Raw genomic sequence first — 16,077 nt, forward strand, 5'->3', positions numbered from 1 at the left:
TCCCCTAGTGGTTGTTGGTGGAGGTTCGTCAAAGATAAGTTGGTTGAGAAATGAGGGTTTTGTTTCCAGAATCTCTATCCTGTTCCATTGTTCTATATGCCTGTTCTTGTACCAATACCAGGCTGTTTTGATTATTGTAGCCTTACAATAAAGTTTAAAATCTGAGAGTGTGATACCTCCCACTTTGCTTCTTTTGCTGAGGATTGTTTTGACTATTTGTGGTTGTTTTTGTTTCCATATGAATTGTTGTATTACTGTTTCCAGGTCTATCTTAGAAAACGCAGGAGACACCCTTATGCAAATTGGAATAGGCAACCAATTCCTGATCAAAACCTCAGATGTCCATGTCATAACAGATAAGATATAGACAAGTGGGATCTCATCAAACTGGAAATCTTCTGCAAAGCAAAAGAAACCATCAAGAGAGTGGGAAAACAGACCACAGAATGGGAAAAGATATTTGCCAATTGTATATCTGACAAAGGCCTAACATCCAGGATCTACAAGGAACTCAATGTGCCGAAAGGAAAAAAGTCAAACAGCGCTATTAAAAAATGGGCAAAAGACACAAATAGTAACATCTCAAAAGAAGACATATAGCAGCCAAAAGACACATGAAAATTGCTCAACCTAACTAATCATCAGAGAAATGCAAATGAAAATCACATTGAGATACCACCTAGTTCCAGTAAGAATGACCACGATTAATAAAACAAACAACAACAGATGCTGGTGAGGATGTGGAAAAAAGGGAATGCTTCTACACTGTTGGTGGGAATGCAAACTAGTTCAATCTCTATGGAAAACAGTGTGACGATTTCTAAAAGAACTAGAAATTGACCTTCCATACAACTCAGCAATCCCCCTTTTGGGAATATACCCAGAGAAACTCAAATCATTCTACAAAAAAAGATACCTGCACACGTATGCTTGTTGCAGCTTATTCACAATAGCAAAAATATGGAACCAACTGTGCTGCCCATCGAAACTGGACTGGATAAAAAAATGTGGTGCATATACACAAGGGAATATTATGCAGCCAAACATATGGGCTCCACAGCAACTTGGATGGATTTGGAGTCTATTATACTCAGTGATCTATCACAGAAACAACTGAGCACTGCATATTTTCACTCATAAGTGGGCCCTGAACACCTGTCATAATACTACAAAAAAGAGATTGGCAGTAGCAGGACACTGCCAGGGGAGAAGGGCACATAACATCAGTAAAAGGACTTGATCCTAATCCAGGTGAAATGAGGTCCAATGGGAGGCCCAAAACTTCACCTGTACCTAAACCACTTATGTTCCCAATCCTGACTTGTATCCCACAACTTTAAAATAAAATAAAACAAAATAAACCTGAAAAATAAAAAAGAATGCAGAGTACTATGACTCATGGATGGACGTTTTACTAATACTGGGTAAGAAAAGAAAGGGAGTGGAGTAGACTGAATCCACACATTTGGGCTGGAAGGAAAGGCAAAGACCTTAAAACAAGACATAAAGTGGTCTGACTGGGCTAAAGAAGAATTCAAAAGTGGCCTACAAAAGAGATTAAAGAGAATTCAAAGACTCAAAGATGCATTTGACTATCTGGCTATTTGTGGTCTGGGTGAGACTGATAATGGGTGATTTTGAACTGAACGAACAGGAGAGTCTGAAAGATTAAATCAGTATCCGGATGTAGTTTTATGATTCTATTAAGTTGAATGTGTCCCCAAGATTTCCTTTACCTTTCTAGTAAATATTAGCATTCACCGGATGGTCTGTGTTGGAGGACTGCCAACAGTGGTCAGGTGACCAAGGCAGGATCGAAGCAGAAGAGGAAGTGGGGGAGGCTGCGACTTAGGGCTCAACCTCCCAAGGCAGATACTTCCTCTACTTCTGCTGAGCAGTGGCAAGATGCAGGAAGCAGATTTTATGAGGGTTCAGCTTAGTGGGCCCCCACTTTTATTTGGTTAACTCCCCAGTGTTCTTTCTCCTCCTCTTCATGTAGCCTATTATTATCAAATGGAAAAAGTTAGTTGTGCTGTTCATTCTGTAAGTCTGAGCTCAGAGAGGTTAGGGACAATGCTGTATTAATTTTTTGATACAGAAAGCACTTACTAATATTTGTTGAATGAATACGTCAATTAATGACAGCTAACAAATATGAGTGCTTTGTAAATTGTAAAGCTCTATACAAATGTAAATTTTTATTATTCTCTTTTCTACTCATACTAGGCTTAGTTCCGGTCTTACTTTCTGACACCTACTTTGACTACCTCATCCCACACTTATCTTTCTTTTCGAACTTATATGCTGTTTATTATATGTACCAATAATATGGCAATCATTATTGCACTACTTTAAGTTGCATTTTTTGACATGCAACTTAGGAATTTTGTCTCCCTAGGTAGATTGTGAACACTTCTAGGGCAGGAGAAAAAAATCTAACATTTTTTCCCTTTAGCTCTGTAACTCCAAAGTCTAGCCTATCACAGTGTTTTGCACAGAGAAAACATTTAATAAATGTTTATTGAGTCATTGGTTATTGATTGACTGGAGCAATGCTATCCATCCCTTATGGAGATTTAATCTACAAATCACTAGACTTGTATTAATGATCCCACTGGTCTTCCTCCATGATAATAAAAGATCATGAGGAAGGATGAAAAAAGATCCTTTTGTCATCACTGTAGCCCTATAATTACAATAAGTAGTTTTCTTACTTGGTATTTCCAGGGATATGCTTAGCAGTATTCTCACTGATATTTAAAACTACAGGGGAGATGATAATCTATTGCTGACAACTCTCAGGTATTGCTTCTTCAGTAACTTCTCCTTAAGGGGATAACATCATATCAAATCAGGCCACTCTGTGGTCAAACAGTTCAAATCCACACACAATCCCAAAGGGACCTTAGGTTGTGACTTTCAGAGCTAATGACACAACGTATCCCCTTGCATTGTACTGTGCCACAATATTTTTATCCTGTGTAATCAGACTAAAATGGTGCACAAGACCAGATTTGATGGGAAATTCAAATCACAAAAAGGCAATAGATATTTTGAGGAGTACATGAGTGTAGGTGTGGGTGTACAATAGGAGATACTTCCACCCCTAGTTTAATTGGCAAAAATATGTTACAGACAACCTATGTACTTCTGAACTTTTTATAAAACGCTACAAAGAGGGCTTACATTCTTCTAGGGATAGCTGTATAGGTCTCTACCTAATTACCAGCAATTTGGAATCCCCTGAAGCTCTGAGGTCATTGCTCCTGGATGATTCTAAGGCCTGGCTCTAACTTCTTGGAATTTAGATGTCTGGATCTTGGAAGCAAGATAGTTGTTCTCTAGGAACAAGTGGCTTTATGACAAAGTAGTGGATTATTGTATTATATTCAGAACTTGGTGTAAAAAAACTATTTTGATCATTAGTATTTAATTCTAAGAATCACTGAGCTTAGTGAACGTAGTAGGTAGTGAAAAAGGTGGATAGTATATTCACAGAAGTACTTCTTAAATACTACTCTTGAATATTTTGTTCCTTTCAGAATTCACATTAAGGTATGCACAAGTATTGTAGGATTAGTGGCAGCAAGAGGGCTGGATCTTCCTGACAGGTCCTAAGAGTAGGTTGAGATTTCTGAGACTTAGAGTGATGCCCCTGGCCTAGAGGTGTAGTATAGGGAGGAGAAAGTAGCTGGTTTTGCTTCTTCCATATGTAATCAGTTTTGTTATATGCTTTGTCCTCCTGGAATGAATGAACTTTAAACCAAACCCTTTGGACGGTGGTTTGTATTTTCAAATTGCTTTCATATTTATTATTTTAACAGATTAAAAAAAATGCCTGTCAGCTCATTACTGCATTTGGTACAAGAAGGACCCAAGTAATACTGATGATCAGTAATTTGCCAGAGAATACACTGCTAATTAGATATTAAAGAAAGGATGGATTCCCGGTTATTCAGGCCCAATTTTCCTCCCATTGAAATTCATGCAGCAGAATAGGTTAGAGCAGTTACTGTTAATTTGTACAGAATTTATAAACAGAGTTCAAGCTGGAAGACAATTTGAAGTAAAAAAAATTATTCATGCTGCTTATGTTATGAAAATTTAACATTTATTGAGTAGTCATGTTATGTCTGAGGCACTATAGTAGATATTATTGGGCGGGGAAGTTTACAAAATAAATAACCAAGTATCTTCCCTCAAGACTCATCTGGGGAGAAGAAGGATTTCCATGGCTTGCTCTTCTTTGGGCCCCTCTTTTTTCTCTTGCACTAAAATGTAGGTACTGCACAAGTTCCAGTCCTTGAGTTGCTTTCTCTAAGCTAAGGCATTTTTATGGCTTTGGCTATTATATTCTCCAGATTTAACTTTGGTTTTTATCTCTTATTTGTCACTCACATTCAGGGCCATTGTTTTCCAACTATCAGATATTTCCTTGGAACTCTTGCCATCGCCTCAAACTCAGCCATTTCCACCCCACGTTATCTATTTCTATGCATAGTAGTAACACTAGTGCCCAGATTCCACAAGTTCAAAATTAGAGACATCTCTGACTTATTCCTCTCCTATGTTGCCTGCATCTAAACATATAACCTACATCTATTTTTATTTTTAAATATATATTGAGTTCCTTTCCAGTTCATTTTTACTGTCATTAGCCTAGCATAGAGTTTCATTAACTTCCACCCTTTAAATGATTCCTTTATCTTTAGTTTTCCCCAAATATAAACCTGACATAAATATAAAGTTCTGTCAGATTTATCTACTCAGATTGTTTTCCATTATGTTCTCATTTATTCATAGTTTGCTAATAGTGTCACCTCAGAAAGTGCCTGAAATTCAACGTCTAATAATCTGGCCTTAAATTTTTATTCAGATCTGTTATACACTACTCTCCAACTCAATTCCTTTACCCTAGTCAGACCAGGCTTCTTAATTTAACCTGCAGGTGCTAAGCTCACTCCAGACACAGTATATTTCTGACATCATTACTGTGACAAAAATAGAATTCAAGCAATACATGCTGTATGGACTATTTATTATATGCATAGCATAGCAAGTTTGTCCAGCATGGTCCCAAATTCTAGATATTCTTTTAAGCCTATATTTTTTATCCTCTGTGAAACCTTCTCCATTCAACCCAGTGCACTGCTTTCTTCTCTGAACTCCTTTGCCATTAAGAAAATGACATTGGCTTACTATCTCATAATCTTACATGCTGTTGGTCTTGTATCTCCACAAACACTATAAGCTCCCCAAGGGCAGGCAGCTTACCTAACTTTGTGCTACATACTGTATTGAGCTTGATCAATACTTGTTTAACTGAGTAACAACAAATTTAGATATTTAGATAGAAGCATGAGAAATAACAAACTGGATCAAACTAAAAGTGCATATAGGGCAATATTACTTGGGAGATTAAGAGTTACCTTTTGTGATATCAAATTCACAAGGTTGAGTATGTACCTTAGGAATCGGTGCTTTCTCTTTAGTCTTCCTTATTATCAGCCAATGATGCTGCAAAGGCAAATTTAGAATTTTTTGTACTGTGTAAGAATCTTGCTTTCATCATAGATAAATAGCTCTTAAATTCATCAAAATTTTGATTAAGGGTATGAGGGATAGGCTAGTGGAAAATGAGAATTTATGATCTGGGTTAGGAAGACACTAACATTCTAGATTCAGTCTAAATGCAGTCTGCAAGCTCTCTTTAACTTATCATAATATTTAAGCTCACTGGCTCACAGGCTGACTTATTTCATCTGGAGGAACTGATTGGCTAGTGTAGTCAATATTCAGTGCAACTATGAAGCAGATTTTTTTATTTTGGGGTTGAATGTAAATAAGTATTTGAAGTTGTCTATTATGTAAAAATAGGTGGCTTTTAGTTATAATTGAGCCATTAATAGTAAGACAACAGAAAATATTTATTTTTAAAAAAAATATTTTTATTTTTGTAAAGATGAGGTCTTGCTGTGTTGCCTAGATGGTCTCAAACTCCTGGGTTCAAGCCATCTTCCCATCTTTGCCTGCTGGGATTATAGGTCTGAGGCACTGTACCCAACCAGAAAATATTTTTGAGTGATTAAGACTTGTTGCAATAGATAATATAAACTTAAAATTGTCTAGAAACACATTTTACTAATATATTTAAAATACAGTGTAGTCTATCGTATTTTATAACGCATTGTATATATAATATATTTATAGATATATATCTCAAATCTATATTTATATTTTAAATAATACACAAATTTGAGTTTAGTTACTGTTCCTTTGAAAATAATCGCCTGCTAGATAAATGATGCCATGACTTCTCTCTAGGTTTCAAAATAATCAGAATACCAAAAGACAGAATCACTTAATTCAATATGTGGAGCCCATCAATCCATTTGTTTACCCTTGAAAACAGTTTTTTTGCTGCTAAGTAGAAAAATGTTCCTGGCCAAAGATTTTGATTCAAATGTATACATTGTTGGCTCTGTGTAAACCTGGTCTATGCCAGATATATCTAAGTTACTAAGTAGATCATGCGATTTCCTATATATTCATTTATAGTTGAGAGAGTTTTATCTTTGCAGTCTCTGGTCAGAACTCATCAATTTCTAGTTGCATGGTGTGTTTCAAGAAAACTTTTTAACCTTTCTGATTCTATTTCCTCATTTGTAAAATGGAGACAGTAACACTTACCCTTTGTAAATTATAGGATGTTGAGAGGTTCAAGGGATAATGAATGTGAAACTAACTTGTGAAAATGTTACTCTTCATTGGTTTACCTTTAGCAGTCTCTATACATATTTTTCCATATTGAAGGAAATTGCCACTACATTAGAGAAACTCCATTGAGCCCTTAAAATAGGATTTTAAAATATATCTTATATTTCTTTACATTGATTTCATTGTAAAGAGCTAGAGGGTTGAGGAGTGCCCCCCCTGAATCTTGCCACACTGAACCCTAGCAGAAGTACTGAGCAATATTTGTTGACAGGCTGATTAGATGATCAAATATATGACTAATAAATAAAGCTGAAAGAATTCATGCTAGCAGACATATTTAAAGCAGGCAAAGCAGATTTGTTATCTCCAAAGTCCTGAGAATTTGATAAAATCTACCATCAGCAGATTTTTACTACATACTGTTTTGTTCCTAGCACTGAAATGCCAAATCTCCTTACCTGCTAACTGCGAGGTTCACAGTTTAGGGTCCTTTTGCATTTGCTCTTAGAAGTAAGCTCCAAGACTTCAGTAAGTTCGATCCACCAGTCCCTTGGAGAGCTAATCTTCGTTGGTAAATATGGATACCCTGGAGGGTCCTAAAAGTGCACGTCATTCACAGAGCGGCTGCTCCTTAGGCAAACTTCTTTGAAAAGTTGTGCTATTGCTATTTCAAGAGGCAAGAGGGCAGGGCACATTTGCTAGCCAATATATACAGATACTTCTTCCTCTTTCGGATTAGTCTTCTAACTGTTTAAGGAACGCCCAGAGTTTGGCTTTCCTGGTGCAAAGTGGAGGAGGGGAAAAGACAACAGAAAGGGAGAGAGAATGCTGTTGTGTGCAGAAATGAGCTTTTATTTCTAGCTCCAGCAATAGAATTCTGAGAAAATTATTCAGCTGCTCTGAGATGGGAAGCAGGGAGTAGTGTTCACTGTCTAGCTTAGTTTTCTCTGATTTTTATGATGGGGTGGAGGTAGAGGGTGGTTAGACCATTTGTAGGCAAGGAAAAAAATAATCATACCAGTATATGTTAACATAAATGACATTACATGAAACTTGATCTTAAGAAAGATAAATTTTATCTCTCTGTTTCTCTCTCTCTCTCTCTCTCTCTCCCCTTTATGACACTTTCCACATTCTAAAAAGTCTTTTCCTCTCTGATGCATTTTTAGCCTTGGTTTCCTGAAATCCCCACAACAATAAATTGCCTCCATTGAATTAAAAGTGTTTTTTCCTCTGTCTTACTGAAAATGATCTGGAATAATTTGGCTTGCTATCAGTGGCCATGTTAGGAATCTGGCAACAAGGTAAGTGCTCTCGGCTAGGCTCTAAGGTTAGCGTTGTGGGATGCTCAGTCTGGCTTCTGGAGAATAGGGGCATAGCAGTCTGGTATGTGCTTATTGGAACCTGGGGCAGCACCTTGATATTACAAACCAAATGGATAAGACTCTGATGTGAACTGGCTATATCAGTTGTATTGAGTTATATTAAGAAGGATCTATATGGGGATGGACATAAATATGTTGATTTTAATACTTTATACACATGGAACCATAGTTAATAACTAGTTTCATGCACTTGTAAAATGTGAATCTAGCAATAGGCTTCTAAACAGCTACCTGCTGCAGGAACAAGGTCATTTACTCAAACTTTGCATTTTTAAGTACCAGAATTACCTCACAGTCAATCTGGGACCAGGATTCTAATACCCTTGGAGTTTTTATGTCTTTTCACAGAATTATTGGTTGTGGTAGTGACAGTTGGGGGAAAAGGCTATCCAACTGCATTAGAGAAGTTAATGTTTGGATTCAAGACTAAACTTTCTAATCTTTTCCTGGAGAGTTTTTAAAAATTTTTTTTATTTTAAAGATGTGGGGTACAATTCAGGGTTAGGTATACAAATTGTCATTGCACAGGTAAAGTTTGGGCCTTACTTTGGTCTTTATTTCACCTGATTTGAGATTAGGTACCCTTGAGTTTTATTAACTAAACTGACATTCTAACCAGTGTTTCTTCAACTGGGTTTGAATCTCCAGACATCTATGGGAAAATTTATAAGGGAGAGAAGTGAATTATCACTTCCCCTCCAGTCTGAAATGTTATAGCCATTTTCCGTTTTGGTAGAAGGGTAATTCCTACTAAAATAAATGAAGAAAATAGAAAGAGACTAGAAGAAGGCACCACTATAACCATGGCAGAGAGGGTGTACCCTATTGTTCTCCTGTGTATCCCTCTACTTGTTTCCTTCGTTAGCTGTTACATGGTTCCCTAGTTATAAGAAGGGCAATGCTCCACACATCCCCAAATAGGTCTTTGCCTTGCATAGCTACATCAATTTATACCACATTTGCTATAACTGACAGCAGATTACTTGTTTCCTTTTCTCACCTCTTCATCTTTTCTCTCTCCATCAATCTTTATTTTATGTCTAACCTCACATTTTTCTTTCATTTTAGGAAAGACTGATGTGCCTGAATGATATCTCTCTGCTGCCATCTCTCCACTCTTGCTCATTTTTCCAGACTCTTTCAGTTCTTACTTTCTTATTGGGGTTGAGAAGACCAAATAGGGAATGGGGAAGGAGGGGGAGGATAACATGTAGTTGGATGGGGAATCTGCCTTAATGAACTAGGACTTGGGTAGAAGGTTAAGGAATTTTCAGTCACACAGCATTCGTACATGAGTCACAGACTTCATAGCTTACATAGTATCATGGTTGAAAGGGGTTATGAAAAAATCATCTTGTTTACACTTTATATTAAATAGAATAGTTGATATCAGATATATTCATTATTGTGTCTTCAGATGTTATCTCAATGCCTTGTTTGGTTAGTTGAGTAAGTAAATCTAGTCAAATTTTCCCATATTATATATGAGGAAACTGAAGCCAGAGAGAAAGAGGCTTCCTCAAGATGCATTCATTTTACCACAAAATCAAAATGAGTCATGTTTTTTACTCCAAGAATAAAATTGTTTCACAGTCAATACTAATACTATTTTGGAAGGGTGAATAAAAAGTGTTATTATATCTATAGTCTAGTTAAATATACACATATGCACTCATTCACAGAGACTGGAATAGCTGTAATTCATATTTTAGTTCCAGCATATGGAAAATGAAGACAGTGAACAAAATCAGTGTAGTTATGAAAATATGGTACTCAGCACTTTCCCTTTTCCTGTTCCAGGCCTACCCTGTGGGTATAAAGCAACCTTGGGTTGTCATTTGTAGTGAGGGAAGGGCACCCTAACAGAGAATGCTGAATGAGTTTCAATGATCCCTGTTGAACAGAATATCGTAGACTACCTAGGAGAGATGGTACACATCATCTAAGTAAATTACTCCCTATATTTTTCTGTGCTGTTACCTCTAGCCATGTGTTAGCCACTAGTCACACATGGTTACTTAAACTTAAATGTAAAAGAAATAAAATGAAATAAATTCTGTCCCTTAATTACACTAGCCACATTTCAGGTACTCAATAGCATAGTTGCATGTGGATGTGGCCACTGCATTGAACAGCAAAGATTTAGGACAGATGTTAAAATTAATACCTGGTTTGGGATAGAGGGTATCACTAGTATAGGATCATATATTTAAGAACTACAGTTGGGAAAATAACACAGATTTCTGGACTCTCAGTCAAGCGTAAGAAGATTTATTTCCACTCTCTACATATTTATTTCTACTCAGTGTGGATCTATGAGCATGGCTGAAACATGCCAAGTGTATGTGACTCTATGTGTGAGCTTTGAAGTTTTTTTGAGGGGGAAGGGGAGTATCTGGTTAGCATGAATGAAGGAGCGCCCTTGTATGAATTTGTACGGTTCTTGCCTTCTTCTTCTGACAGGACCAAAAGAGAAGAAATACATAAAGATCCAATGAAAAGAAAAAAGTTATACTAATAGAAGATGTAATGATTATGATAAACTCAGGATTTACAGTCCTCTACTAAGTATTTGCCCCCGAGTCCAGCTGGATATGAGTATGGGTGGGGAAGTGGGCTGGGTTGATGGGTCATTTTGAAAGTTCAGTGAATCTCTTGGGTATGTGCTGCCAAGGAATCTGCTAGCAACCTCAAACCTAGAAAGTGGGTCTGATTGAACTTACTCTCACGTCATATTTTGTTCCAAGAGAGAACCAGTAATACAAGAATTAGGCAAAGACCTTCAGTGAGAGCTACACCTTTCTTTAATTAGAAAGATTGTCTATAAGCACGTAATAGTATGTCAAGTTCAGGTTTTTCCAAGGAAAATGGTTGAACATTTTCTGAAAAATCACTGTGCTATTCCCAGTGAAAATGGTACTGTAATTAGAGATAGGCTGCTACTAAGAGTTATTTTAGGAGTGTCTAAGAAGTTTGCAGTTACTCATCTCCTGCTACTTGCTACTCAAAACTTGCTGGCATAAGTCTTGCAGGCATTTGACTGTAGCTCATGGTGAGGGCTCTCTCTTAGATGCCTTTAAATTCAGATCCATTAAAGAGAAGTGGCCTTCTCTATAATGAAATAAAATTAAAACATGGAGTTGAAGACCACCATACTTAGTGATTTATCAGTGAAAGGAGGCTTTTTTCCCTCAAAATTTTTTTTTAAAAATTTAAAGATATGGGGTACAATTCAAGGAGGCTTTTGACAGACTACCTAGGGTCTCTAGGTATAGAATCATATTGTCCACAAAGAAGGATAGCTTAACTTCCTCTTTTCCTATGTGGATATACCAGATTTCCTTCTCTTGCCTGATTGCTCTGGTTAGGTTTTCCAGCATTATGTTGAATAGGAAGGATGAGATGGGCATCCTTGCCTTGTTCCAGTTCTTAGGGGGAAATTCTTCCAGTTTCTGCTCATTGAGTAGAATGTTGGCTGTGGGATTATCATAGATGGCTCTCACTGTTTTGAAGAATATTCCTTCTATCTTCTATGCTTAGGTGTGGTGGGTTTTTTATCAAGAAGGGGTACTGGATTTTGTTGAATGCTTTTTTTGTGTCTAATGAGATAATCATGTTGTTCTTGGTTTTACATCTGTTAATGTCCTGAATTACATTTATGGCCTTGTGAATGCTGAACCAGTCTTGCAACCCAGGAATGAAGTCCATGTGGTCATGGCGGATGATTCTTGAGATGTGTTTTTGGATACAATTTGCTAGAATGTCCATCAAGAAAATTGGCCTGCAATTCCCTTTCCTTGTTGGGTCTTTATCAGGCTTGGGTATCAGTATGTTATTAGCTTCATAAGATGAGTTAGGGAGAATTCTATTTTTCTAGATTGCCTGGAATACTTGCAATAAGATTGGTATTAGCTTCTTCTTGTATGTTTTGCAAAATTCAACTGGGAAGCCATCTGGTCCAGGACTTTTTTTTTGGTAGGAAGTTTTTTATTTTTATTTTTTTAACGACTGAGTCAATTTCCTGAATAGTTACTGGGTTGTTTATAGTTTCAATTTTTAAAAAAAATTTCAACCATGGGAGAGTATATGATGCCAGAAAATCCTTAATTTCATTTAGATTTTCTAGTTTTTTTGAATAAAGATGGTCATAGTAATCTCTGAAAATCTTTTTAATTTCTTCAGGGCCAGTTGTGACTTTGCCTTTTTTATTTATTATTATGTTTATTTGGACATTCTCTCTCTTTTTCTTAGTCAATCTGACCTGTCAACCTTATTTATCCTTTCAAAGAACCAGCTTTTTGTCTTGTTGATACTTTCTATGATATTTTTGTCTTCTATATCCTGTAATTGTGACTTCATCTTAGTGACTTGGATTTTTCTACTGAAATTAGGATTTAGATGATCTTGCCTTTCCAGCTCCCTTAGGTGTGATGTTAAGCTGTTTATGTGTGATCTTTCTATTTTTTTGATGTGCTTATGCTATGAATTTTCCTCTTACCACTGATTTCATGACATCCCAGAGATTCTGATAATATGTGCTTTGTATTTGTTTGTTTCCAGGAATCTTTTTATTTCTGTCTTGGTTTCTGTGTAAACCCAGAAGTCATTCAGCACCATGTTGTTTAGTGTCCATGCATTTGTGTGTTTTGGGGGGATCTTGTTGATGGTAATATTTTTTTTATTCTACTGTAATCTGAGAAGATGCATGGTACTGTAATCTGAGAAGATGCATGGTATTGTGACCTTTTGAAAATTTATTTTTTGTATTATAAAGATGTGGGATACAATTCAGGGTTAGGTATACAAATGTTGATTATGCAGGTACCCTTGTTGATGAAGTATGCCCTTCCCTCCCCTAGGAGTTTCCCTCAACTGCCAATTCCTTCCCCCTCCCCTGACAGTGACCTTTTGACATTTATTCACACTTGATTTATGTCTGAGAATGTGATTGATCTTAAAGTATGGTCCATTTGCTGATATGTAGAATGTATACTTTATATTTGTTGGGTGAAATGTTCTGTAGATTTCTATTAAGTTCGTTTTATCAAGTGTTGAGTTAAGGTTCGAGATCTCTGTTTTGGTTTTTTGCCTCGATGATATATCTAGGGCTGTTAGCAAAGTATTGAGGGTTCTAACTATAATTGTGTGTGTCAATGTCCTCTCTTAGTTTACTTAGTAGTTGTTTTATAAAACCTGGTGCTCCTATGTTGGGTGTATGTTTAAGATGAATATTTCTAGCTGGTGGATTGAACCTTTTATCATTCTGCAGTGTCCTTCTATGTCCTTTCAAAACTTGTGATGTTTGAAGTCTGCTGTGTCTGATGTCAGAATAGCTGCCCTTGCTTTTCTCTGCTTCCCATTTGCCTGAAAGATCATTTCCCACCATTTAACTTTGAGCCTGTGGGTGTTCTTTGCAGTGAGATAAGATTCTTGGAGGCAACAGAATTTTGGATCATACTTCTTTATCTAGTTTGCCATTCTGTGCCTCTTCAGTGGCACATTCAGTTCATTCATGTTCAAATTAATTATTGAAATGTCAGAGTTTATCCTTGTCATAGAACTCTTAAGGTATTGCTTTGCTTCCTTTTTACTTTTGTATTTATATATGTGTGTATTTTCTTTTCCTTTTTTTTACTTTTAATTTTTTATTTTAAGAATGTGAGATACAATTCAGGGCTAAGTATACAAATATTCATTATGCAGGTATCCTTGTTGGTGAGGTGTGCTCCCTGGCAGATACCCACTACTGCCAATCCTACATCTCACCCCCCTGGCAGTTTCCTGCTACTGTATTTTCATTTTTATAAATGCCTTGTTAACTGTGATTGCCTGTATTTTTGTGATGGATATGACCATTCTTTCATTTCTGTGTTTAACACCTTCTTAAGCATCTCTTTAAGGGCTGATCTGGATGTGGCATATTCTCTTAGAGACTGGATGCCTGGGAAGGTTTTTAATTCTCCATCACTGATGAAGTTTAGCTTGGTGGAGTAGGGAATTCTTGGCTGGAATTGCTTATCTTTGAGTATGTTAAAAAATAAGACTCCACTTCCTTCTGACTTTTAGTGTTTCTGCAAAGTCTGGAGCAATTCTGATGGGTCTTCCCCAGTAGGTGCTTTGGCCTTTCTTTCTTGGTGCCTTTAGTATTTTTCCTTTCATACTTACTTTGTGGAGGCAAATTACTATGTGTCTTGGGGATAGTCTTTTCATGTGATACCTTGTGGGGGTTCTGGTACTCTCTTGCGCTAGAATGGTCACCTCTCTAGCGAGATATGGGAAGTTTTTTGGATGACCACATGGAATGCTTATTCCATGGTGTTCTCAGGTTCCCCTTCTGCCTCAAGGATACCAATCAGGCATATATTTGACTTCTTAACAAGGTCCCATACCTCTTGGAGGCTTTGCTCATTCTTTTTGAGCCTTTTTTCTGGTTTTGACAGACTGGGTTAGTTTCATATTTTGGTCTTCAAGCTCTGAGATTCTTTTTTCTGGCTGATTGATCCTGCTTTCTATGTTTGTTATTATGTTTTTAAATTCCAAAATAAGTTCTTCATTTCTAGTCTTTCAAATGGGCCTTTCTAAAATTAGCCATCTCTGCTTTTACTTCCTGTATGACTTTGGTGTATTTTGCTTCTAGGTTCTCGTGGTTCTCTTTATTTATTTTAGCCATCCAATCTCTGAATTCTGTGACTGTTGTCCAGGGCAGGTTGTTCTGGGAGCTTCCCTTGTTTGCGTACTGATAGCTGCTTTTTATGATGCTGTCTCTTTAAGACTCTTGGAATACCCTGTGTTTCCTCATTGATCCTTTCTCATTTGTGAAAAGCAACTCTTCCCTCTTTATTTTTCTTCTTTGGTTTTGTTGTTTTGAAGTTAGTTAATGTCTTTCTGTTCTAGGGCGTTTCTGTCATTCAATGTAGATCACACAGTGAGAGACGAGGAGTATTCACCTCTTCTCCGTGCTGGCCTCTGAAAAAGACTTTTCTCCTTAGAGTTTTTCCTGCAGTTATCTGGTTGTGCTTGTTTTCAAGTACACTATGGGGGAATGGGTGGGGGATAGGTTCCCTGTCTGTTATTTGCAATTTGCAGACCAGAAATCTTCCTGCCAAGAAAGATTTGAGTATTTTTTGTCTTTTCCTCCTTGTTCAAGTCTGATCTCAGAACATGAAAGAGAGTGAGCTCCCTGCCATGAAGGAGTATGCCCTGTGGATGCGTGGGACTAACAGGTGATCCTTCCTGATCTGGGAGGGGTTTGGCTGCCAGATGCTGGTGGTGGGTGCCAGCCAAGTGTAATTTGTAGGTGAGCTTTCCCAGCCTGTGAGCAGGCCACCAGGCTCCACTGGCAGAAGGCACATGCTCAGGGGGTTGTCCAAGCACAGTTTTGATCCTTGTTCTACTTGGCCTCTGGTAGCTCACTGCTGTGCCCTGACCAGTCTCCTCCCACATGGGACCAATGACTCTGTGTGGCTGGGAGTGGGGGACAGACCTAGAGATTGCTGGAATCACTCATCCCTCTTTTACACAGGGCAGGACTTCAGTTTCTATTCAAGACTGGGTACACAGTGGGTGATGGTACACCCAGACTCCAACATCTGCCATTACAGAACTTTGCTTTCTGGTCTCTATGTGTTTGAAGAAACCTCTGCTGGGTGCAGGGTGTATCACCCATCCAAAACTGTTCAGAGTGTCTGCGTCTATTGGTTTCTGGGTCCCTGCTTTCTGTCTTGATCCTGAGAGAAGTGCTGGTCTGCTGCTCCATGGTGTCCATCTTGGATCATCTTTTAACCATAAATAATTTTTTTTTGAGAAAAGTATTTGGGTATCTTTGAGAAAATGTTTAAATGAGGTATCTTGTAGGATATTATATTTTTGGTATAGGGAAGAGGAGCTGGAAATATCTCTTTCACTGTGTATATGTCTTCTTGGAGGGATGGTTTGTTTGCCAAATGTGTGACATTAACTCCAGTCTTGTCAGTTC

General features: G+C 37.4%; 1 protein-coding gene across 1 annotated transcript in view; it reads right to left on the reverse strand.

Annotated features, from left to right (window-relative positions):
• The window catches only part of CYSLTR1 (cysteinyl leukotriene receptor 1), a 37,721-nt gene extending 30,252 nt beyond the window's left edge, over positions 1-7,469 (reverse strand). Inside the window, exon 1 of the mRNA XM_008050148.1 lies at positions 7,176-7,469. The gene's annotated coding sequence lies outside the window, so the exon portion shown is untranslated. The remainder of the gene's footprint in view (positions 1-7,175) is intronic.
• Between the last annotated feature and the right edge of the window lie 8,608 nt (positions 7,470-16,077).

Source organism: Carlito syrichta, unplaced genomic scaffold (genome assembly GCF_000164805.1).
Source record: "Carlito syrichta isolate Samal-C Ts95f unplaced genomic scaffold, Tarsius_syrichta-2.0.1 Scaffold143083, whole genome shotgun sequence".
NCBI classification, from domain to species: Eukaryota; Metazoa; Chordata; class Mammalia; order Primates; family Tarsiidae; genus Carlito; species Carlito syrichta.